The following is a 25,236-nucleotide window of genomic DNA, read 5'->3' as shown; positions in this document are numbered from 1 at the left end:
GGGGGGGGGGGGGGGGGTGCAGGCTGACGCGTCGCCTCTGGGAGAACCGGGAGACCCGCGGCGAGCAGAGTTGAGGACCGGCCAGCGGGGCGTCCCGGGGCTAGACCTGGGAGATGTCCGAGTGACTGGGGGAGCCCCGGCCGTGCAAGGTGAGAACTCAGAGACGCGGGTGGAAGGCCAGGCGGGTGACCGGCGGGACCTTCCCAGAGCCCAGCGCACCTGGGAACAGGGGGCGTTGAGGTGGCAGCTAGGTCAGGGTGTCTCCGACCGCGGACACCCACTGCTGAGCACGGAGACATTCCTTCTGAAGAACCAGGAAAGAGGTGCCAGTTTGCGAGAGGGGCGGAACTAACTTCTAGCCGGGGCCCGCTGTGCGCCAGGCACCGAGCTGAGCGCTCGGATAAGGAGTGCGCGGCGGCGAAGCGGTGAAGGCAGTAAAGAGTGATCTTTCCAGACGTTTGGCAGTGAGCCGGAGAGGCCTGTAGCTCAAGAGGTAGTAAGAGTAAAGGAGACAGGTGATTTCTTTCTCTTTCCCCCACCCCAGCCCCCTCACCCAGCATGACGTGGAGCTCTGAAAAGAGCTGGGGGGGGGGGGGGGGGATAAGAGATGGGGTCATTAACGGCGCAAGATCTCAGAAAAGGAAAATGAGGAAGGGGTGGTGGAGAGGGAGGAAGAAATCAGAGAAGGGACACACCTCTTCCTACAAGACTTCAAGGATGCATGCATAAACAGAAATATTTTGAGATGGGGAGGAGGCCTCCTGAGCCCTGCATGTTTCCATGCATCAGCTGCCTAGATGACCCTAAAGTCATCCATAGGCCTTCTGAGGTTACTGCCCTTTCAGACTTCAGCGCAACTGGCTCAGATCCCTATTCCTCTTAAAGTGGGAAACCCTGCCTACCTGCCAACATTTCCAATTCTCCTAATTATCCTATTGCTCCAATTATTTCTCCTAATTTACGGTTCTCGTAATTATCCTATTGGCCCCAATTTTCTGTTGCCGGTATTCCACTGTGCGCTTTTAGGAAATTTGTCACTATAGCCTGGGTACCACCCCATCTATATTCCCCCCAGATATAGCACCATATGTGAAAACAAAGCACCCAGTGTTATATGACTGTTAAATAAATTATGGTTTATTTGTAACCATTAAAAATCACGTTGAAGAAAAAGATCGACGATATGGAAAATATCAGCAATTGAAAGGCACATCATAAGATAATACTAGCTTGTAATATATACACATACTATGCATATCACGTATAGATATCATGCTAGATTTAAAAAATGGGATTTTTATTTTCTGTGATGTCTTCTTTTTCTTGTTTTTACAGTACATTACTATTTCTCTTTAAATCAGGAAAGGTGATATTTTAAAGCATTTTTAAGAAATTTTTTTTTTTTTAAGATCTTTGCGGAGTTGGAAAGAGTTATTAGGAATCAAGAAAGGAGGGGAGCCTGGCTGGCTCAATCAGAAGAGTATGTGACTATCCATCTGAGGGTCATGACTTCAAGCCCTACCTTGAGCATGGAGCCTACTTTAAAAAAAATGAAAAGAGGAATCAAGGAGATTGGAAAGGGATCTTTGAAGGATGGAAGGGACTTAGGTCAGCACAGATGGGCTAGTTGAGGAGGCTGCCTTAGGCAGGAGGGACACAAAATGAGAACTGGAGGGAATAGTCCAGTAACAGTAGCAGGTCAGTTTCGTTGAAGCATAGGATTCAAGGGAGAGAAAAGTAGGAGACCCAGTCTGGAAAAATAAGATGGGACCATAGTCCTAAATGCCAAGCTGAACCCTTTGTGATTTGTGGCTGGCAAGAACCACTGGACCTTGAGCTGTGCAGGTGATAAATGTCAAAGTAAATTTTCCTGTAACCTCTTACTTAATGAGGTTCTGGATCTCAGCCCTTCTATCGTAATGATAGTCGGACATGTGATTGACTCAGAGCAGTGAGGCAGGGGCAACCGTATTTTGCATTCCAGCTGCTTACAGAATGAGAATTGGCCCTGGCTTCTCTGCCTGTTAATCACTACAATTTTTATTCACAAGGCACCAGATTTTCAGAGAGAACAGATTAGCAAAGAGCGAAGCTGAAAGGAAGAAATGTGCACCTTAAACCAGAGCTTTTTAAAAAAAAAAAAAAGTTTTTTAGAACTTTCTATGAGTTCCACAGATAAATGAGATCACACAGTATTTATCTTTTTCTCTGACTTATTTCACTTAGCATAATGCCCTCAAGGTCCATCCATGTTGTCACAAATGACAGTATTTCCTTCTCATATTGCTGAATAATGTTCTTTGCCAACGTTTTTGACTCTGACCTTCTATACGAAATATATTGCACATCTCAACCCAGAATATACACACACATGTACACACCTCTGAAAAGGTTTCATGAAGTATTACTGTTACTTTATGCACTGCTGGCTGAGACTTTCAACTTCATGATTTTTATTTCTTTTGAAATACCGGTCAGAACCTACTACATTGATTTTATAACCCACTACAGGGTTACAAAATGCTTCAAAGGATGTTGAAAAGAGGCTAGACTATTCCCTGCTATGTTTGCAGTTCTCATTTAACTAGCCATACAGACTGTGACCTTAAGTTTGCCATGTTTACATGTCCCAGAAATCAACAGGACAGGTGAGACTCTCGGGATGTGGTGGGGGTGGGGATAGAAGGATTGACACAAGCCATGTTTATATTCCTCTTCCCTTCTTAGCAAATATTTCCTGACACCAGCATCTCTCAGCAGCTGTAAATGTGTTCTTCTTTGTCTAGCCTGAGATACAGATTGAACTTCAGACAAGGCCGGACTACCCTGTAAACCAGAGACAACTTTTCATTTGAATGAACAGAATCACAGACTACAATGAAAGGGGGAAAAAATGTATCTTGACTGTGACAGTACATAAAAGCTGTCTTACTCACCACTGTTGGAATATCATAGAGACAGTAAGTACCACCCCTTTCTTCAAAGTCCAGAACCAATGAGGAGATGAAAATAACTCCATCACCAACAGAGCTGAACTGAAGAATGTGGCTTAGCTGATGACCCGTAGGCTTTTTAAGATTCCCTGAATTAAAATTCTCTCCCCCAAAATTCCAACCTTCACCTTGAGGGGGCCTAGCCACTTTAACTGTGTCTGCTTAGAGAAGATTGCACTCTCTGAGGGCAGGCAGATCCAAATTCACCAATTAGGTAAGTCACTCCTTCTGGAAGACCCAGGATAAATTCTCTCCTACCTGACCTCCTATGAAAACAAACAAGCAAACAAAGTTGGGGAATAAGGATTTATCCCTGCCCAAACAAACTGGATCTGACTCATTAGTTTGGCAGTTGAATGGGAAAGTGTATTAACGCAGCGAATTATAAAAAATGGCAAATACATGCCTTAACATTTCATTTTCACTTAAAACCTATAAGGAACACCCATTTGCCAATCTTTTGATGCGAGCCAAACCTTTTCTTTGAGGAACAGTGTTGATTACAGTTTTCTTGAGCCCTATCTCACATAAAACCTATCTGTGGTATATTTTCTGTGCTTTCCAATTTGTTTCTTTAAAGTTGACTAAGGACTTGGGACGCCTGGGTGGCTCGATCTGTTAAGCGTCTGACTTCTGCTCGGGTCATGATCTCACAGTTCATGGCTTCGAGCCCTGCCTTGGGCTCTGTACGGACAGCTCAGAATCTGGAGCCTGCTTCAGATTCTGTCTCTCCCCCTCTCTCTCTGTCCCTCCCCTGCCTCTCTCTCTCTCTCTCTCTCTCTCTCTCTCTCAAAAATAGATAAACATTAAGAAATAATTTAAAGTTGGCTAAGGACTTAAAACATCTTGAAAAGCAATATAAGTGGAGGCTTCTTCTTTAAAAAAAAAAAAAATCCTTTGTAATTGTCTCACCCACACCTGGTTTGACAGTTTTCAACTGGTCATTAGCTAAACCTTCAACTGACATTTCATAGAAACAACTCTTTCTCTTTATACACACGCTTCATCAGTTTGTGTAACTTAAATTAATTACACTCTGGCGTACAGTTGTCATAAGCAAGTTTGGGACCAAACACAACAGACTCCCATTAGGCATCTAACTCAACTAGTAGGAAGAAGTGTGTTGGAATTCCACAGATGAACTCATTAATCCAAAGCGTTCAGCAGGTCACAGGTAGTAGTTGTTATGTTTAATCAGAGGGAATGGAACGTGTTGATTCCAGAGAGTCCATTAAGAGAGCCATTAATGCTCATAGACCAGTATGACCGACTCTGTATGCGTATATCTTGACATTCTTCTTCCGTCATGGATCCATTTTATAATCCCCTCAAAATCACTGTCCCTCCATTCCCATGTGGCTAAACATGGCTTTAAATGGTTTAAGATTGGAATGGCTATCAAAGAAATTCAAATGGTAACATCACATACTGCATTAGCAAACTATATGTATCTTAAACACTTTCCAGTGCTAATAAGATGGTGTAATTGTATTCAGGAAAAGCTGTGGCAATGTGAATTGGTATAATCCTTTTAAGAAGCAGTTGACGCTACTTCTGAAGAGCCTTAAAAGAGATATGGCTCCCTTTTGATTCATCAATACCACTCCTAGCAACTTTTCCTTGGGAAGTAATCCTCCCCCAAAGAGAACGTCCACACTCACAATATGTGCTACTGCCTTTTTGTGATAGTGAAAGTTGAAGTAATTTACGGTGTGTAACATTGTGTAACTTACCACTGAGTAAGCAGAAAGGGGTAACTTGGAAAACACTTAATGACATATTATTTGGAAAAAAGATACAATTTGTTCTACCATACTAAGAACCTGAAACGGAATTGTATACTTTAACCGGGTGAATTCTGTGAATCGTATCTCAACTTTTTAAAAAAGATACAATTCTGTATTTTTGCTTTTGTATCAGCCAAGATCAGCAGGAAACAGATGGCCTACTCTGAAATGTGTAACTGAAGAGAGTTAATGAAGGGACAGTGTGCAAAGATGTGGGCACGTTTGAGGGAAGCCAACAAGGGGCAATGAAGCACCCCAGGGCTAGCAAAGAGAGGAAACCCAGGGCTACGTGAGAACAATGGCTGATGGAAAGGGAAGGCCAATAGGAACGTACAGGAATACAGCCCTACCCCTGTCTCTCTCTTGCCCTCAGATCTCCTGTGCTGCCTCCCACTGGCTGAACCCAAGAGGAAGCCTAAGGGCAAGTGAGCCCTGATGACATCGTCCTTCAAGGCCAGCCTCCAGAAAATGATGGAGGGTAGATCTGGAAGGACAAAGGCACAATATCTAGCAGGTATGTGATCCTATAACAACGTAAGAACCGTCTAAGCACATGGCCAAGGATCTTAAGGGAACCCAGAAAACCAGGGTTTCCAGAGATTAAAAAGTGAAGGTAGCTAGAGAGCAGGGAGGGTAGGTGGAGGGAAGAGGAAAGGTTGTTAACTGAGGCTGAGACAAGGATGAGAGGCAGAAGCAGGCACATCTTATTTTATTTATTTATTTTTTTTGCCAAATACTTAGCTGGAGACTGAGCTCTGGAAGAGATTAAAAGGAGAGACAGGAGCTAAATTAGACTAGAGTGCTGGAAATTCTTCCCCTATTGGCTATTACCCTGTATTTCTCCTTCCTAGCTAAACTCCATGCCTTCGACAAATAATTGTTTAGTACCCATCATGTGCCGGGAACTGTTAGGCCCTGGGGATTGAGGAGGGAACAAAATTAACATCCTTGCTCTCCTGCAGTTTACTTCCTGGTGGGGAGGAAAACAGACCATAGATAAGTAAATATGTCAAGAGTGATAAGTGTTATAAAGAAAAACATGGGAGAGCAGGGAAATAAAATTCTGCCCATTCCACATCTTAAAAACCTCTTGGTTTAGACCACACACGCCCCTCCACACACACCAGAGCTCCTGAGTTTATTAAGCCGTGCGCATCTCTCACCTGGACAAAGATCGTGACACCTTCCTGCCCCCAGCACCTTCCAAGCAGTCCTCCACTCTGCCGTGAGAATCTTCCTGAAATGAATCACGTCAGTATCCTGCTTAAAACCCTCCAAGGCTCCTGTTTGCTTACAATGTGGAAAACCATCTCACCTCCTTACAACGACGGACCTTTTTGAAGGACCTTTTTGAACCTTCTCGGTCCTTCATGCGCCTCTCCCTCTCCCGCTCTCCTTTTCTACCCACACTAATTATCTGTCACGCCACACTGTCTCTCATTCCCATATCTTTGTTCATGCTGCTCTTTCCACTTACAATGCCCTGCCATGCCCTCCACCTTCTCCCAAATTTGGCAACCCTGTCCTGGTTCTTTTAACCCCATTAGCTGTCACGTCTTTGGTCAAACTTCCCTGCCCTTCCCAGGTGTGAGGGAGCATCTCCTAGCTCCCTCCTTCATGTTATCAGTGTATCTTATAGGTACCTATGAATATATTTATTATACCATATAATCTTATTTCTTAGACTTCAAGATGCTTTGGTTTAAATATAATCCATGGGTCGAACCCCTTCATTGGTTCATGCCTGACCCTCTTTTGTTACTGATCATCCACTGTAAAAATTAGAATTGACAACTTACACATATCCCCCCCCCAAAACCCAATGGTTAATCTTATGTTCATTATTTTCTTGCTCCTAAAAATAGTTTTATCTAGAAAATAAATATATTATCAAAAATTAATTTTAAAAATTACCCTGACTCTGATATCATGTCTATGTGAAATCTAAAAAACAATAGATGAACAGGGGCGCCTGGGTGGCACAGTCGGTTAAGCGTCCGACTTCAGCCAGGTCACGATCTCGCGGTCCGTGAGTTCGAGCCCCGCGTCAGGCTCTGGGCTGATGGCTCGGAGCCTGGAGCCCGTTTCCGATTCTGTGTCTCCCTCTCTCTCTGCCCCTCCCCCGTTCATGCTCTGTCTCTCTCTGTCCCAAAAATAAATAAAAAACATTGAAAAATAAAAAATAAAAAATAAAAAAAAATAAAAAACAATAGATGAACAGGGGCGCCTGGGTGCCTCAGTCGGTTAAGCATCCAACTTTGGCTCAGGTCGTGATCTCACAGTTCGTGAGTTCGAGCCCCGCGTCGGGCTCTGTGCTGACGGCTCAGAGCCTGGAGCCTGCTTCAGATTGTGTGTCTCCCCCTCTCTCTGCCCCTCCCCTGCTCATGCTCTGTGTCTCTCTGTCTCTCAAGAATAAATAAATGTTAAAAAATTTTATTTAAAAAAATAGATGAACAAACAAAAAGCAGAAACAGACCCCTAAATATAGAGAAGGAACCAGTGGTTGTCAGTAGGGCAGGGGGAGGAAGATGGGCAAAATAGATGAAGGGGAGAGAGAGGGCCAGGCTTTCAGCTGCGGGATGAATAAGTCATGGGGACGAAAGGGACATAGTCAATGGCATTGTAATAGCCCTGTGTGGTGACAGATGGTAGCTACATATTTGTGCCGAGTGGAGTGGAGTGTAGAGTTGTTGAATCACTATGTTGTCCACCTGAAATTAATTTAACACGGTGCACCAGCTACACTTCAATTTTAAAAATTACCCCAGCTTTATAAAAATTTAAAGTTAAAAAGTCTTGCTTTTTACAAAGGTTGAAGGGCGCCTGGATGGCTCAGTCAGTTAAGCATCCAACTTCGGCTCAGGTCATGATCTTACGGTTCTTGCGTTCCAGCCCCTCCTCAGGCTCCCTCTTGTCAACATGGAGCCTGCTTCGGATCCTCTGTCTCCCCCCCTCTCTTTCAAAACTAAATAAACATTAAAAACATTTTTTAAAGTTGAGATTGAATGTGTTTATATATACTTAACAGCTATATATATTTCCTCTTGTGAAATATCTGTTTGTATCTTTCTGCCCATTTTCTTTTTTTTTTTTTTTTTTTTTTTTTTTTTTATCTTTCTCCCGTTTTTCTTTTTTTTTTTTTTTTTGTCCTTTTCTCATTAACTTTCCGGATTTCCTTAGTTCTTTCAATAATCCTTTGCAGTTTTTCCCCCCTTAGAATTCAAGTACACAGAACAAGTTTAATTTCTAGAAATTTATGTCTATATATTTACATAAACACTTAAGTATATATTTTTGTGTATGCAAACCCGCATGCATATTCCCAAAACATGCATTTTAGTTATTTTCTTTACTTTTTTTAATTTTTAAAAATATTTATTTTGAGAGAGAGAGACAGAGACAGAGCGCAAGCGGGGGAGGGGCAGAGAGAGGGGGAGACACAGAATCCGAAGCAGGCCCCAGGCTCCAAGCTGTCAGCACAGAGCCCCATGTGGTGCTTGAACCCACAAACCCTGAGATCATGACCTGAGCCACCCTGTGCCCCTAGTTGGTTTCTTCATTAAAGAGCATTGTGCCCTACATAATATCCTGGGACTTCTTTTTTACTTTGCGTGTTATTTTGTTAAGATTTATCTGGGCCTGCTGCATGTAACCGAGTTTATTTGCATTGTGGCCGCTGTAGATTGTTCTGGAGTGTGAATATACTAGTATGACTTTGCCTCTCGATGCAGAGGCTCTTGGCACCCTGTGTTCTTCCCCTTGGCCCGTCTCAGGTTTTAGGCAAACATGTGGTGGCCAGTTTCGTGAGCTCCCAACACGGACAATTCCCGATGCGAGCGTTAGGCCTTGGGTGTCTCCAGTTTCTGCTTCAGGCCCTTCTGTGCCACAAGAGCCTTCTCGGCAGCCCTGCAGGCGCAGCCTGAAAGTGAGGAGAGCTAACCCTCAACCAAAGGGGGGATGTGAGCCAAGAGATAAATGCCCCAGGCTCCCATCCTTCGGATGAACAATTCTGGGAGGCATTCTGTACACCTCTCAGAGGCGTCCGTGGAATCTCATGCCCCGTGTCAGCCTCCCTTCCTGCTCTGCCTCACCCTTCTCTCCTTCCCTCCCGAGGCCCGAGATCACTTCCCAGATAAACAACCTGCACCCGAGTCCTCGACCCCATCTTTGCTTTTGGGGAACTCAAACTAATACGACCGATGCTCTGATCATGGACGTTCACGTTGCTGCAGGTTTTTGCTTTCGCAAAAGTGCGGCCAAGAAGATGTGTGTAAAACCCACGGGTGCACAAGGGCAGGAACTTCTCTTGTGTATTTATGTAAAGTAGAAATGCTGGGTCAAAGGCTAAAGTCAACTTTCAACTCTGCAGTTTCAATTCCAAACTGTTTACCAAAGTGCTTTTTACTGATTCGCAGTTTCAGCATCATCTATGGGAGCCCATTGTTCCCCCACATCCTCGCCAACACTTGGGATTGTCAGATTTCTTAATCTTCACCACCCAAGTGGCTATCAAACGGAATCTCACTGTGGTCTCAATTTTTACTTCTTGACGATTCATGAGATTGAACCTGTCTTCATATATTTATCGACCATAAATGTTTCATCTTCCGGGAAATGTCTATTTTGCCCACTTTTCTACTGGTTGATTGTCCTTTCCTCCTTAATTTTACTAATTCTTTTTTTTTTGTTTTGTTTGTTTTTATCTGCTGACGTAATCTCTACCCCCAACGTGGGACTCGAACTCACAATCCTGAGATCAAGAGCCACACATACCACAGGCTGAGCCAGCCAGGTGCCCCTAATTTTACTAATTCTTGGACAGTTACAGTCCCCCCCCCCCTTGGCACTCAGGTGCTCCTAATTGAATTAATCATAGTCTTTACCTGATAAGACCTTTTTCCCGGTTACAAAATTAAGGCATGCTTGTTGGAAAAGAAACACGTAAAGAATACAGACACGTTGGGGCGCCTGGGGGGCTCAGTCGGTTAAGCATCCGACTTCGGCTCAGGTCACGATCTCGCGGTCAGTGAGTTCGAGCCCCGCGTCGGGCTCTGTGCTGACTGCTCAGAGCCTGGAGCCCGTTTCAGATTCTGTGTCTCCCTCTCTCTCTGACCCTCCCCCGTTCATGCTCTGTCTCTCTCTGTCTCAAAAATAAATAAATGTTGAAAAAAAAAAATACAGACACGTTGAGCTTAGAGAAAGTCTGCTTTGTATTGGCTCCATCCCACCTCTAAGTGGGAATAACTCCCACAAATGTGTCATCCCTTATTTTGGGGACTTTGTTTTCACATATGTCTCCCAAACTAGACAGTTTCCCACAAGTAAGGACTCTGTTGTAGTCATCCCTGTATTCTAAGCCCCAGGCAAAGTCCTGGCTTAGATCAGGAATGTAACACATCCTTGTCAGAGGAGCTGACGAAAGTGTGTTCGAACAGAAGTTTTAAAGGTACAAGACTTCAGCCCGGCTGGACAGATGATTCAAGTCGGAGAAAAATGGAAGACAGGTACTGGTAAAACGTCCTGGGGTTTGATTACTTAAAGTCTCAGCCGTCGGGCCGAAGTGTTTGATTCTTATCTTGGAGGCAGCCAGCTGAGGAAGCACTCAAGCCTTCTTCAGGTGCAGGGAAGTTATTTGTTCTTATGTTTTTATCAGCAGCAGAATTAAAACATTGACAATCGAGTCATCTAACGGCAGTGCACCAGACATAAGGGAGGCGTTTGTGGAAAATAAAACCAAAGACAGAGAAATGAATGAATCAAGAAGTTATGAACTTTTTTTTGGGGGGGGGGAGACAAAGACTCCTATGAAAAATTCACGAAAACTATACCTTCCTTCAGAAAAATAGACATAGACCTCAGCCCCTGCCCTTTAAAAAAGAAAAATAAGATTTTATTTTTAAGTAATCTCCACATCCAATGTGGGGCTTGAACTCACAACCCCAAGATCAAGAGTCGCACACTCCACCAACTGAGCCAGCCAGGTGCCCCTGGCCCCTGCACTTTATAAGAACCTTTGATCAGTGGGTGATTTTTTTTTTAATGTTTATTTATTTTTGAGGGGGGAGGGGTCAGGGAGTGGGGAGAGAGAATCTGAAGCGGGTTCCACGATGACAGCACCGAGCCCGAAGCGGGACTGAAACTCACGAACTGTGATACCATGACCTGAGCTGAAGTCGGATGCTTCACTGATGGAGCCACCCAGGCGCCTGGTGATTAGTTGGTTATTCTCAGAGCGAGAGATTAAGAACCTGAACCATGGCGACAGTACGTGTCCATTCATTCAAGCATGGTGGTCCGTCTCCTACTATATGCGAGGCACCGTAGTGTGCTGGGCACACGCACCATCCAGTTTGAGGCATGGAGTAGCGTGGCATGGGGGTCAGCAGCACAGACTCTGAGCCCCGCTGGCTGGTTTCAACCCCCTGCCGGGTGACCCTGGCTAATTTGCTAAATCCACCTGCACCCTGCAGGTGTTTCACAGAGATGGCACTATCTTCACCCTCATCATTAAGAGAATCCTACATCCCAATAAAACACTTAGAATTCAAGGCATGGAGGGAGCCCTCGGCAGAGCCTCAAGGCAGAAACCGGAGCGGAGAGCAAAAGGAGGAAGCACAGAGCATGGGCTCGAATTCAAGATCTTTGGCCAAAATGGAGGAAGGAAGAGAAAGCAGTAACTAGAGGGGGAAGTGAGGGCAAGGAAGATTTTTTTTTTTTTTAAGATGGGCGAGATCCTAAATGCTGCCGGGAGGAAATAGTGGAGTGGGAGAGGCTGAAGCCAAATCACTGATAATCTGTTCTTTCCCCTAAAGGTGCCCAGGTGGCAGAGAGGAAGGTTCCAGGGCAGAGGTGGAGGGTCTGGCTTTAGCTGGGAAGCCACTTCCGCTCATGTGCTGGAGGGGAGGAGTTTATTGTGGTGTGGCTGCAGGTGCAGGCTCGGCCAGGGAGGAGGAGTGTCACCATACCACCTGTGGTGGGGGGGGGGGGGGAAGGGGCTGGCAGGAGGTCTGAGGACAGAGGACAAGTCGTGGCTTTATTTTAAAGAGGGGACAGGCAGTGAGCAGAGCAGGTGACAAGATTGCCAGAGATCATTCAGGGCTCATGACTTTATAGGGATTCCGATCTGCCTGGTTGGGAAACTTCGGGAGGTCATCAGAGGTACAGGGCGAGAAATGCATCCAAAGAAGGGGCGGCGAGGGGCGCCTGGGTGGCTCGGTCGGTTAAGCGTCCGACTTGGGCTCAGGTCATGATCTCACAGCTCATGAGTTCAAGCCCCACATCTGGCTCAGCGCTGACAGCTCAGAGCTTGGAGCCTGCTTTGGATTCTGCGTCCCCCTTTCTCTTTCTGCCCCTCCCTCGTTCATGCTCTGTCTCTCAAAAATAAACATTAAAAAAAATATATTAGAAAGAAAGAAAGAAGGGGCGGCGGGTGCTGAGTGAAGTCGGGAAGAACGGGACGGACAGGCGACCGCTGGATTTGCCAACCGACCGGTCGCTGCTCAAGCAGTGTCTTGAGGGTCACTATAGCGTCAGAGCACATGACACATGACAGAGAAGAAAAGAAAGAAAGAGCAAGGCAGTAAACTACCCGCGATCCAAGAACTGACGCTGAAATGAAGGGGAAAGTAAGACATTAACCACAGAAAGAGTCAAATGAGGCATATTTTTCTTTCTAAAAGTCAGGAAAGGTACACATATTATATACATATACATACATATTTTATATACATATACATATATGTAATTTTTTAAGGCAGCTATTGTAGGTGCTGGCAGGAGAGGGAGGAACAAGGCCCCAGGCCCCAGAGGTATGATCAAGCATAATATGGTAATAAACAGCTCCTCTGGGCCAGGTGTTTTCCGTAAGACCATGTTCCCCCCCCATACAGAGGCTCAGAGAAGTTAAAGGCTCCCCCTGGATCGGGGAGAAACAGAGTCTCGAAGTTATTCACCCCAAATTGCACTGCTAGCGTGTGACAGAGCCAGGATTTAAACCCAGGTCATATGACTCCAAAGTGCCAACGTTTACTGACCCTACACCACAGACAGGAAGAAAAGCTGAGACTCCTGAAGAGGAGGAGTTATTTCTGCCAGCGCCGAGGAAAGGAAAAGACTTGGAAGAGATGTGTGTGCTTGAGATTTGTGTTTATTTAGAATTCTTCTCCTTCCCACTCACATAGAGAAGCAAGCATAGAAGCATATGGACTTTTAAAGTTGGCACGATTGAAAAAGCCTCGCTTTATACATAGAGGAAAACTTGAGCCAGAGAACCGAGCCGACCTTTCTGTAGCGAGAGAATTCGTTGGCTGTGGCCAAGAAAGTTACAGTTGAAGACCCAGGACAGTTGTGTGACCAACTGATTCACCCAACCCTCTACCCAGGTGGTTGCTTCGTGGAAGAAGCGATCCTCCCTTAACTCGGGAGAACGGAGGGGAAACAGTTTGCATATGTTGACAAGCTGTTTATTACAGTTACCGACTTGAGGCATTTTGTGGTGTCTTTTTCATCTATCAATATTTTCTGATAGGTGATTTCAAAGTAACTGCCTAAAGGACAGACCTCGTTTCTTTTTGCCAAACTTCCACATGCGGGGAACACGGAGAAAACCAAAAACAAACCAGAGCCCAGAGGGAAGTGTGTAGAGTTATGTTCAGGTCGCAAGTCAGGGCCAGAGACAGAAACTGAGAGCTGTGGTAAGTATCTGGGCAAACAGGACCCAAGGTCAGGACACAGGGAGCAGACCCTGCTGCCTCACCACAGTGCTAGCCCCAGAGGTCACACCAAAGGCAGTGGAGAAAACGCCAGGGTTCAAAGGCATCTAGCAAACCAGGAAAGCACTGAAAAAAACAGCTCTGAGCAGAAAGGAGGTAGCCGCCCGACCCCACTTGCAAACTAACCTCTATATGCCCACAAATGCAATTTAACGAAAAAGGTTTTTTTAATGTTTATTTTTGAGACAGAGACAGAGACAGAGAGCATGAGTGGGAGAGGGTAGAGAAAGAGGGAAACGAGCTCCAGGCTGAAGCAGGCTCCAGGCTCTGAGCTATCAGCACAGAGCCCGACACGGGGCTCGAACCCACAGACTGTGAGATCATGACCTGAGCCCAAGTCGTACGCTTAACCTACTGAGCTACCCAGGCACCCCCGCAAATGCAATTTTAAATCATCTAGAAGCCCTATTAAAACCAGTGAAAAGAAACAAGTGAAATCAAATTTAATATATTTTCTTTAACTTAATATACCAGAATTACTATTATTTCAACTTGTAATCAATATGACCAATAGTTTAAATTCCTTTTGTCATGCTAACTCCTCAAGATCCAGAATGTGCCTTGTACTAATACATCTCAATCCAAACTAGCCCCCCTTTGAGTGCTCAGTGACCCATGTGGCTACTGGCCTTTGTGTCAATGAACACAGGGTTAGAGAAAACCATACTTAACATTCTGGCATTGACATATTTTCCTTATATCGTGTTTTTTTTCTTTTACCTTTCTTTCTTTTAAAACATGTTGAATTGGGGAAGGGCTGGGTTTTTTCTAAGTCTATATAATTTGAGAGATAGAGAACATGCACAAGTTGGGGAGGGGCAGAGAGCAAGAGGGAGAGAGCGAGAATCCCAAGTAGGCTCTGCACCATCGGCAAGGAGCTAGATGTAGGGCTTAAACTCACAAACCGTAAGACTGTGACCAGAGCTGAAGTTAGATGCTTAGCCACGTAACCGACTGAGCCACCCAGGCACCCCAGGGCTGGATTTTTAAGGAAGTGGGAGAAAACTTAGATCCTGAGAGTCTCTAGTTTGAAAATTTTTTTTAATGTTTATTTTTGAGAGAGAGCATGCGTGAGCAGGAGAGAGACAGAGAAGGAGGGAGTCACAGAATCCGAAGCAGGCTCCAGGCTCTGAGCTGCCAGCACAAAGCTGGACACGGGGCTCAAGCTCACGAACCATGAGATGGTGACCTGAGCTGAAGTCAGACGCTTAACCGCCACCCAGGCACCCCTCTAGTTTGAAATTTTAAAGGTTTCCATTATGGTTCTCCTAATCCATTTCCATCCTATCCTTGAGAGATGACTTCTTTTTTTTTTAAGCCCCATGGTGCAGAGAACTCCTTAGAAAGATAAAAAGACAGAAAATGTCATGCAGGTGGATACCTGCTACCAAGCATTCATTCCTTCTGTTCATTCACTAGTCCATATTGGTTCTTAACAGTTACTACACATCAACTATAGGTCAGGGACTGTGCCTGGGGTTAGTCTTCCAGGCATAGTCCCTGGCTTGTGAGAGAGACAGTTTAGCAGAAAACCCAGAGAAAACATTACAGTAAAATGTACTAAGTGTTGGGGCTCCCGGGTGGCTCAGTCGGTTAAGCATCCGACTTCGGCTCAGGTCACGATCTCGTAGTTTGTGAGTTCGAGCCCCGCGTCGGGCTCTGTGTTGATGGCTTGGAGCCTGGAGCCTGCTTCGGATTCTGTGTCTCCCTTTCTCTCTGCCCCTCCCCCACTCATGCTCTGTCTTTCTGTGTCTCAAAAATAAAGAAACATTAAAAAAAAATTTTTTTTTTTTGACGTAGTGAGCATTGTGATAGGGGAAGTATGAGGAGCTGAGTGGCCGCCTGGGAGAATAATGGACTCCATCCCCGGAGATAAGGGAAGGCTTCAGGGGTGGAGGAAGGAAGGAAGATTGAAGGAACAACAGGTAAGCAACAGGGAGAAGGGAGGGCTGAAAAATGCTCGGGACCGAAAGAGCAGCTGTAGGGAAGGCCCAGAGGCCTTTTGTGGAACCGAAAGCGGTTCCCTGTGGCTGGGGCCTCTGGGGTGAGAGGGGACACTGGCATCAGGCATTACTCCTCGGGGCTGTGCGGTTAATGGTGGGAGCTACGAGGCAGGATGTTGACAAATTGGGAATAGGCCGGCCCAAGACAGGAAGTACTCCTCCCTGAAAATATTCCTTCACCAGTTCAGTTCAAGTTCACTGGTTACACACTCAAATGGGTTAATGAGCTATTCTTTCTTTCTTCTTCTTTTTTTTTTTTTTTACTCTTTGTGTTTTCAATTCCAGTATAGTTAACATACAGTGTGATATTAATTTCAGGTGTGCAATAGAGTGATTCAATACTTTCATCCATCACTCAGTGCTCATCATGATACGTGTACTCTTTTTTTTTTCTTTTAAGTTTATTTATTTACTTAGAGAGAGAGCGAACAGGGTAAGGGCAGAGAGAGGGAGAGAGAGAACCGCAAGCCGGCTCCACATGGACAGTGTGGAGCCCAATGCGAGGCTTGAACTCACGAACTGTGAGATTACAATCTGAGCCAAAACCCAGAGTTGAACGTTTAACCAACTGAGCCATATAAGCACCCCTCTTTTTTTTAATGTTTATTTATTTTGAGAGAGAGAGAGAGGGAGGGGGGAGGAGCAGAGAGAGAGAGAGAGAAAGAGAATCTTAAGCAGGCTCTGTGCTGACAGTGTAGAGCCCGACACAGGACTCGATCTCACAAACCATGAGATCATGACCTGAACAAAAATCAAGAGTTGGATACCTAACTGAGCCACACGATACACATACTCTTAATCTCCTTAACTATTTCCCCCACCCCTTTCACCCCCCTCCCCTCTGGTGACCACCCGTTTATTCTCTACAGTGAGGACTCTGTTTTCTGGTGAGCTGTTCTTTTTTTTTTTTAATTTTTTTTTTAACGTTTATTTATTTTTGAGACAGAGACAGAGCATGAACAGGGGAGGGGCAGAGAGAGAGGGAGACACAGAATCCGAAACAGGCTCCAGGCTCTGAGCTGTCAGCACAGAGCCCGACGCGGGGCTCGAACTCACGGACCGTGAGATCATGACCTGAGCCGAAGTCGGACGCTCAACCGACCAAGCCACCCAGGCGCCCCTGAGCTGTTCTTTATAAAAGCAAGAGTTTCTCGTACAGCGATTACTCTCTTGTCAGATTATGTCAGGCTATGAAGACTTCTTCTTGATTCAGAAAACTGAACGCGGTTGAAGTCCCGTGTAATAGAAGTCATATAAAAGTACATATAAAATACAGGCGTGGAACAGTGAACGGGTGTTAGCTCTGCCCCGGGGAGGTCTGGCTAGGCTTCCCACAACAGATGACACTTAAACAGGGTCTGGAAGAAGAAGAAGCATAGTCAGGCCTCCAAATGGACGGACATTCTGATAATGACAACAGTATTTACTAAGTGTCAGGAACTATTTTTGTGGTTTACATTCTAAGCTTACTCTACCTCCAAAATAATAATAATAATATAATAATAATAATAATAATAAAACACTAGATACCACCATCCCTGTTTACAGGTGAAGAAACTGAGGCACAGAGACGTAAAGACCCTCTAACGTGACTTGTCTAGAGTCACACAATTTGGAAGGGGTATAGTGTGGCTCCAGAGTTTACCTCATTAACCAACCCCCCTCCCATCGTATTTGAACATGCCTGGATTATAGGGTGAGGGATTAGCAAGGAACGTCAGATCAAACCGGTGAGGGAAGCAGTGGCCACATCAGGCAGAGTTTCAGCAGCAGCCCCTTGAAGACAGGTTACATAGCAGCCTTTAGGTAAATGGGGTTTTTTATGACTTGAGTGCATATATAAATGATTGCTAATGATCATATTTTTGAATGTGGTTGCATTAAGAGAACATTATATCCAAATCCAGATTTACACAAACCGCATTTCCAGTGGTGATTCACTGCCTCAACAGAGTCCCATAGGATCCTTTAAAACATCAAGAGGATGTAGGCAGGCCGGATCGAAGGACACAGAGTGGGTCCCGCAGGACCAGCCAAGAGGGTCTCTGGCTTTGTGCAGGATAGAAAACAAACACAGGCCACGAGGAAGTAAAAACAGAGTTTACCGAATAGCGTAAATGACAGAGTATAGCAGACGAGGGTCTGGGAGAGGCAGGAAGGAAAGGAGAGGGAGTCTCTTCCTCGCTTGGGTTTAGGGGTTTAGATTGGAAAGGGGTCCGGGGCACATGTTCCTTCAGGAATCCAGGGAAGGGACCGCTCAAAGCCAAGTGCAGGTGGACAATAGGTGTTATTTCATAAATAACTGGAGGTAGGGGGTGTGGATGCCACCATCGGCTGAGGTTTGTTCGAAGCTAATGTCCTGGAACGTGTTTGGGATCCAGGTTTTTTTTTTTTTTTTAATTTTTTTTTTCAACGTTTTTTTTTTATTTATTTTTGGGACAGAGAGAGACAGAGCATGAACGGGGGAGGGGCAGAGAGAGAGGGAGACACAGAATCGGAAACAGGCTCCAGGCTCCGAGCCATCGGCCCAGAGCCTGATGCGGGGCTCGAACTCACAGACCGCGAGATCGTGACCTGGCTGAAGTCGGACGCCTAACCGACTGCGCCACCCAGGCGCCCCAGGGGATCCAGGTTTTTAGATGTTATCAGGCGTTTGGGGGCCTAGGACAAAACTCAGAAAATGATTAACTTTCTTGCTTCCCTCTCCGAGTGGGAACGCAGCTTCTTTGGTTGATTCGGACGCAAGGTGAGATATGGAACATGAATAAATAGGGGCTAGCAGAAAAACAGCAGAGGGAGAGCCTTTCTAAACATGGAGTCCCTCTGGTTTCCCCATGATTAACTGTAAAACTGCAGAAGCTCAAAAGGCAGCTCATCAGCGACGGAGGAGGTGTGAGCCCTCCTTAGGGGAGAGGGGCTCAGGTCGTCCCCACACTCTCAGATCTTCACCCGCAGGACCTCCACAGTCACAACACACGCTCTCCTATCTGAGAACCAATAGAACAAACAGCAAGCTCCCTTTGCTCATTTAGCCAGGGCACAATGGCCAAACAGGAAACTGGTGTCCCCCCCACCCCCGCCCCCACAGCATATACACGCCTACCAACTCAGAAGGCTGGCATTTCCTTCTCCCAGCTGCCCCAGCAGCTGTCCAGGACTTTTTAAAGAGAGCTCTCCAAAAGCCTCCCGGGGAGATGTGACTGACTCTAGTAATCTCTCTGCATAGAAGGCACCTTTAATTGGGGGGAATGAGATTTCTTCCCAACAGCCCATGTTGCACAGAACCACTGCATCTTTTAAAACCAGGCTTTCTGATGTCCAGAGCCACCAAGCAGAAAGTCTCCTCTCGTTAGCCCCTGACTTGACCTAGAAGAGGCTGGCTGGGCGTGTCCTTCCAGCAAACCCAGAGAGATCCTTTCAGGAGGTGGCACCAGGGAAGAGCCAGGCCACACCAAAAAGTGTGGCCTGTGCACTCGTTTGTCTAGATACTCCTGGACCACTTCCTTTCCTGACAGGGCTATACAGGAACCTTCTCCTTCCACCCACCATTTCCTTCTTTGGGAAGGTCGAGGAGAAACTGGTAAGATCATGGTTATTTTGGGTGGTGGCCTCGGGGGGGGTGCTCAATCAGTTGAGCGTCCGACCTCGGCTCAGGTCACGATCTCAGTTTGTGGGTCGGAGCCCCACGTCGGGCTCTGTGCTGACAGCTCGGAGCCTGGAGCCTGCTTCGGATTCTGTGTCTCCTGCTCTCTCTGCCCCTCCCCCATTCATGCTGTCTCTCTCTCTCTCTCAAAAATAGATACACATTAAAAAAAGAGAGAGAGTTAACTTGGGGCCCATAGCTGGCTCAGATGGAAGACCATGAGACTCTTGATCTCAGGGTTGTGAGTTCGAGCCCCACTTTTGGTACAGAGATTACTTAAATAAATACAAATAAACTTAAACAAACAAACAAACAAAAAAAAAAGACTTAACTCATTGGCCCCAAATCACACAGCTAGTGAGTGGTTGATCTGTGATTTAAAGCCAAGTGGGTCTAACTCAACTTCTATAAGAAGATGTTTCCTTCAGGCAGGCCGGCAGGCTATATATGAAAGAAAATACCGGCCATGCCCTTGTGATTGATGGGGTCTAAAAGACTTTTATGTTGGGAAGATGTGCAGCCCAGTGAGGAGCAAACATAGCATGTCAGAGTCCCTCATTTGGAAAATTTAATGCCTTAGGCTTTATGTCTTCATCTCCTCTGGAATCATCTGTCCTAAATATCTGAATCATTTTCATAAGACACACTGTTTCCACTGTAACACTGCAGGGAAACTTCATGAAGCGTTTCCATACCCACTCAGTTTATATTATTCTGTCTAGGTCCTGTTCCTCCTTACCAGATTCTTTTCATCCCAATTACTTGTTGCTCAGTCTGTCTGAGCAACAGACTCAAGACTGTAAGCTCCCAGGAAGAAAGCACCCCACACCTAACCCCATTTCTGGTTTGTGCTGGACATTATGTTTCCCCTTCCATGTGTGATGCTGGCCCAACTGTGGCCCAGTTGAAAGTCTCCTTTGACCAAAGCAGTGTCTGAAAGATCCCTTCTCCTCTCTGACTTTCTATAGAATGTATAGGCTGACCGTTATGCCTTAACTTTTTGTTTCCTTTCTTCTTTTTTAAATCTTTATTTATTTTTGAGAGAGAGACAGACAGCATGCACACAAACAGGGAAGGGGCAAAAAGACAGGCAGAAAGACACAGAATCCTAAGCAGGCTCCAGGCTCTGAGCTGTCAGCACAGAGCCCGACATGGGGCTCGGACCCATGACCCGTGAGATCACGACCTGAGCCAAAGTCAAACGCTTAATGGACTGAGCCACCCAGGGACCCCTTGTTTCCTTTCTTAAAGGTACCTTTTATTTTTACCTTTTTTTTCCTGCTGCAAATGATACTGAAAGTTCCTCAAGGACTAGGACTATGTCTTCTGCTTTTCACTTTGGTAAACCCTCTTTCAGCCTTGAGCACACGTTGTGAGCCAACATCCCCATCTATCTGAGGGAAGGTGATCTTATCCTTAGAGTCTGGCTTGATCCATCTGCCTCTGGGTGAGCTGAGCCTCCCGGGCCTTAACATCTCCATTCATCATTTGACAAGTCTTTTGTGTGTTTATTTCGCATAATATTCCGGGGGTAAAAAGATAGGTTAGAAGGCCCTTGCCCCCAGGAAACTCATAGTCTGGTGAGAGCGACAGGTACATAATTAGATGATGAGTATGTAGGTAGAAGTGCCATGAAGCCTTCCGGGAGGACATGATGCACGAGCTCATCTTGAAAGGCAAGGAGGAATAAAACGTGTTGGGTGAGATAGAAGACTTTTCAGGCGGAGGAAGCCGAGGACACAAAAGCAAGAGTATGCAGCATTCGGGGAAGTACGTACTCTCAATTGTGAGGAGAGTGAGACCAGAGGGAAAGGTAGGCAGGGGCCAGAACACAAAGTGCCCTTTGTAGCATGCTAAGGAATTTGACCATATCCTGAGAGTCAGGAAGATCTACTGAAAGGTTTTATGTGAGGAAGTAACATCATCGAACTTACGGTTTGAACAAAGGACCCTGGCTGCAGTGTGGAGAAGAGATTGGAGGGAGGCAAGACAGGGGGGCAAGACTTCAGGCTGAAAGACTGGTTAGGGGTTCATGGCAACCGTCAGGACGAGTAGAATGAACCAAGGTAGTGACAGTGGAGTTGAAGAAAGTGGATGAATAAGAGAGATATTCAGAAAGTAGAATAACAAGATTGGTGACTAACTCGATTTGGCAAGTGAGTGAGAAGGAAGAATCAAGGATGACAATTAGATTTCTTACTTTTGTGATTGGGTGGTGCCCAAGAACAGGTCTTTTTTTTTTTTAATGTTTATTTATTTTTGAGAGAGAGAGAGAGACAGCACGAGCTAGGGAGGGGCAGAGAGAGAGAGAGAGAGACAAAATCTGCAGCACGCTTCAGGCTCTGAGCTGTCAGCACAGAGCCCAAGGTGGGGCTCGAACTTATAAACTGCGAGATCATGACCTGAGCCGAAGCCGGATGCTTAACCGCCTGAGCCACCCCGATGTCCCAAGAACAGGTCTTTTGTGGGAGAGTAGTGAGGATGGGAAGATGTGACATTTGGTACACAGTGAGTTTGAAGTGTATGTTGGACACCCAAGTGCGGATGTCCAGAAGCAGTTGACATAAAAAGTTGACATCCAGGAGATCAGAGCTATGGATATTGGAGAAGTGAATGCATAGAGAAGGTAATTGGAGTCATGAGAACAGATAAAATCACCCAGAGGCGTCGTAGGCTGAGAAGTGGTGCAGGATTTCACCGTCGAAGGAGTAAGCTAAAGAGTCCATGAAGGAGACTGAGAACAACAAGCCAGAGTGGCAGGAGGCAAACTGAAAGGGGGACCCAACAGGCCGAAAGGCATTTTAAAAGGTTATTTTATGGCGTTCAGTCATAGGATGGGGGCAGAAACCAGGTTTCAGTGAATTGAAGAATATAGATGATGAAAGGGTATGTGTATCCTTTGAAATTCATCAAGCTGTATGCATACTGTGTCACGTTTTACTATAGGTAAGTTATACCTCCATAAAGCATTTGGCCTAAAAGTCTTTTAAGATGTATGTGAACATGATCATATACTAGGAAAATAGAAAGTTAAGGGGAAGAAATTGAGGGAGAGAAGGAGTGATTAAGGGGGAAAAGTTCTGAGGAGGTGGAAGAGATAAACTCTGGCCGGTGGAAAGATTAGCTTTAGACAGGAGGAGGGATGCCTCTTTCACTGACGGAGAAAAGAGGAGGAAGGGGTGTTTACGGAAGCAGAGAAGTTGGATAGGGAGTATGTTAGGAAGTCGAGTTTCTCTGTAATACTTTCTTTTCCGCATGAAACTGGACTCCAGACGTGATGGTTTAAAAAATACGCCCACAAATTCTTTGATACTCTTCCCTTCAAAAGTAGAACTTAATTCCCCTTCCTTTGGGTCTGTACTGGACTCACTGAAGATGGAAGAAATGATGCTATGTCACTTCAGAGATTAGGCTACAAAAAACACTATGACTTTTGTCTTGATAGAGCAACCAACCATCCTGCTTTACCTGGGACCAAAGATGCAGGAATTTCAATGCAAAATCAGGATGCGTTGGTGACCCTGGTCTTGAGCTGGTTCTTTCTCTCTTAGATCATTCGCTCTGATGGAAGCCAGCTGCCATGTTGCAAGCTGCCCTAAAGAGAGGTCCCCATGGCAAGAAGCTGAGGGAGGTCTCGAGTCAACAGCCAGCTAGGAACTGGGGCTTCAATCCGATAACCCAAGAACAATTGAGACCTACCAACAGCCACAGGAGTGGAGCTTGGAAGCAGAACGTTCTTCAGTCAAGCCTTCAGATGAGACTGCAGTCCCTCTGGACGGTTTGACTATAACTTCATGTGAGACTTTGAGTCCAAACCACCCAACCATGATGGCCCCAAATTTCTGACCCATAGAAATTGTGAGATATTTGTTGTAATTTTCTTTTTTTTTTAATTTTTTTAATGTTTATTTATTTTTGAGACAGAGAGAGACAGAGCATGAACAGGGGAGGGTCAGAGAGAGGGAGACACAGAATCTGAAACAGGCTCCAGGCTCTGAGCTGTCAGCACAGAGCCCGACGCGGGGCTCGAACTCACGGACCGCGAGATCATGACCTGGGCCGAAGTCGGCCGCTTCACCGACTGAGCCACCCAGGCGCCCCTGTTGTGTTAATTTTCTAAGTTTGGGTGGTAATTTGTTATGCAGAAATAGACAACTAATTCATCAGATCACTGAAAATGAGGGGGAAATAATGAGAAAGGTTTCCAGGTCCTAGCATGGTTGGATGACTTTCTCCAGCAGCCCTCGACAACTCCACACAATGTGCTCATCCACTTTCTATACCATCGATATTATGCAATGTCCAACAGTATCTTTTTCCCCCAATGATATCTTTTGATAAAGGAATTTTGCCAAAAGCTTATTTAGCTTTCTTACCAAGCAAATTTATCATTATTAACATTATGACTGACTGTAAAAGCTTCTTAGCCAGAATGTGACTGTTTTGGCTTTAAAAAATGCAACCTTAAAGGATGCCTTTATAGTTTTGACCACTTCTCCTTATGTTTAGGGGTAAATGTTATCAATGTCATTAGGAAGCACTATTCTGTGAGCTCTTCTTCCAGAAAAATTTGTTTTATCAGATTGGCCACTGAGGTTTTCTTAACAATGGCACTACAGGGCACCTGGGTGGCTCAGTTGGTTGAGCGGCCGACTTCAGCTCAGGTCATGATCTCATAGCTTGTGGGTTCGAGTCCCGCCTCGGGCTCTGTGCTGACAGCTCAGAACCTGGAGCCTGCTTCGGATTCTTTGTCTCCCTCTCTCTCTGCCCCTGTCCTGCTCATGCTCTGTCTCTGTCTCTCTGTATCTCAAAAATAAATAAACATTAAGAAAAATTTTTTTAAAAATAAGTAAATATTTTTAAAAAAAATTTTTAATGGCACTATGACTTCATTGGCTTTGTGCCACTATTTGACCAAGGTTTATAGCATAATATACTGGGAACCAGGGCAAAATAGATTGCCAGTTTAATAAAACATATGTCTTAGAGGTTTATCATATTTCTTATTAGCAATTTTCCCATTCAGCTGCTCATCATAATTCATCATGCTTGTGGATTACCCAATCCCAGCATAGACAGAGTCACCCTGTGTATTTATTTGCACTGGATTCCTGGTTAATGTTTCACTTACAACGTTCTTTTCCACCCCCCTGAGTTTAAAAGTATTCAGCATACTGATTTAATTAACTTTCAGCTAACTAATTGAATTCCTGAATTGCATTACTGATCTACTTTTGCGAATTTAAAAGACAACATAACACAATACATTTCAAATTTAACACATAAACAATAACACATATTGTGAAACAACATGTCCACACCCTACTAATTGCACATTAGCTGAGACAAACTGTAGAGCTAATGCAACCTAAACCTTAAGAGCAAAATGATTATTGAGAGTATAACAGGATTTCTGAGAAAATCGTACTTAACATGACATCTAAATTTTGTGAAATAGGTGTGAATAAAGCTTCTCATCCCAATAAAATAGCCTGTAGACAACTTAATGGGTCCCTGGGTCCAGAGACCACATATTGGAAGAAGGCTGATAGATGGGGAAGAAAAAATATATATATTGCAGAGTCACGTGACCAGAGGACTCACTGAAATACAAAAAATGTAAATGGATGAAAAGGCGAAAAATTGAAAGGAAATGTACAGTGTGATCCCATTTATGTAAAAAAAGTGAGTGTAAATTTTAAGCACATAGGAAGAAAGCACTGGAAGGAAAAATTGTTATCAGTGATCAGCCTAGGGAGGGGAGGGGCTAGGAGAGCAAAGGGAACCTTCATGTTCTACTCTATATGCGTATCTTTTTTTTAATGTTTATTATTTATTTTTGAGAGAGAGAGAGAGAGGAAGAATGCTCAGCAAGCCCTGCACTGTCAGCACAGAGCCTGCCACGGGGCTTGAACCCACCATCCATGAAATCATGACCTGAGCCAAAATCAGGAGTCGGACTTATAACCAGCTGAGCCACCCAGGTGCCCCATGTATGCCTCTTGTTAATTTCAAATTGTGGTCAAATACACATAACAC

The 25,236-nt window shown here is 45.1% G+C and overlaps 1 long non-coding RNA gene across 2 annotated transcripts; it reads left to right on the top strand.

The window, feature by feature from the left end:
- The first annotated feature begins 14 nt into the window (after window positions 1-14).
- On the top strand, window positions 15-24,042 carry LOC125910759 (uncharacterized). 2 transcript variants are annotated; one of them, XR_007454158.1, is made up of 5 exons: window positions 15-149; window positions 2,787-2,960; window positions 5,154-5,294; window positions 15,352-15,476; window positions 22,749-24,042. It is a non-coding gene; the product is annotated as an uncharacterized LOC125910759 (long non-coding RNA). The 2 variants fall into 2 exon arrangements; XR_007454157.1 differs by having other exon boundaries at window positions 15-2,960.
- Window positions 24,043-25,236: the final 1,194 nt, after the last annotated feature.

The sequence above is a fragment of the Panthera uncia genome, assembly GCF_023721935.1.
Source record: "Panthera uncia isolate 11264 chromosome B3 unlocalized genomic scaffold, Puncia_PCG_1.0 HiC_scaffold_2, whole genome shotgun sequence".
NCBI lineage: Eukaryota > Metazoa > Chordata > Mammalia > Carnivora > Felidae > Panthera > Panthera uncia.
The sequence above is the reverse complement of the archived record's forward strand: the minus strand, read 5'-3'. Positions and strand labels throughout refer to the sequence as shown.